Below are 855 nucleotides of genomic sequence, written 5' to 3' on the forward strand. Positions count from 1 at the left end.
ATGGCCGGCCCGTTGGCCGAGCCAGCATGACCCGTTGCCCACCCTTAACAAAAACGTTTTGAAGGCAAACTAGAGAATATAAAATACTTTTTTGGGCTAATTTTTTTTTTCTAAATCCATGAGTGAGAAGGTTTGCAAGTGTTTTTCACCCTTTCTTGATAAAACAAACATGCCTTAACATGTGGGCTTTGGCTTGTTAAGTATTGCTTCCATGGGCGGACCCATGTATACCAAATTAGTGTCATGTGACACCGTTTGGCATAGGAGTCCTAGGATCCGCCCACAATATCCCAAGTACATGACACCCACATACCAATTCCTAGTTAAAAAAAAGGTCATTTGCATATATACTCCTGAAATCATAGGTATTTACAAAACTGACCAAAGTCTTAATATTTACAAAACTACCCCTAAGATAATCAATTTTATAAAAAATACCCCCAAATCAATCAATCATCAACTTTAATAAGCTAATATGTAACTGAAGTGTAAAAATATCAATAAAATAGTATAATTTTTACTCACCCAGCTGATGATTTCTTTATTTTAAGGCCTTTTTTCTTTAGAAAGTGATGATTTGAGGAGTAATTTTGTGAGTACTGACATTTGAAGAATAGTTTTGCGAAATACCCATGAGCTAAGGGGTATACAAGGAAAAAAAAAAAAAAAAAAGGAAAAAAATCCTCTCCCGATAGTTTCCTTCAGTAAAATCCCAAAGCAACTCCTCTCTGCTCCAATCAATTCTCTGCTCGCCGGAGGGCGGCCGGCGCTCGTCCTCCACTCTTCCCGTTCTCGCTCCAGAGTCTCGTGGCTCCACCTCACCGCCAATCCTCCTCCCTCAGCCGTGGAAGCGCA

General features: G+C 39.8%; 1 protein-coding gene across 1 annotated transcript in view; it reads left to right on the forward strand.

Annotated features, from left to right (window-relative positions):
* The window catches only part of LOC109839170 (phosphatidylinositol N-acetylglucosaminyltransferase subunit C), an 8726-nt gene continuing 8712 nt past the window's right edge, over window positions 842-855 (forward strand). Inside the window, exon 1 of the mRNA XM_020407601.1 lies at window positions 842-852. The gene's annotated coding sequence lies outside the window, so the exon portion shown is untranslated. The remainder of the gene's footprint in view (window positions 853-855) is intronic.

This window comes from Asparagus officinalis, chromosome 4, assembly GCF_001876935.1.
Source record: "Asparagus officinalis chromosome 4, Aspof.V1, whole genome shotgun sequence".
Classification (NCBI taxonomy): domain Eukaryota; kingdom Viridiplantae; phylum Streptophyta; class Magnoliopsida; order Asparagales; family Asparagaceae; genus Asparagus; species Asparagus officinalis.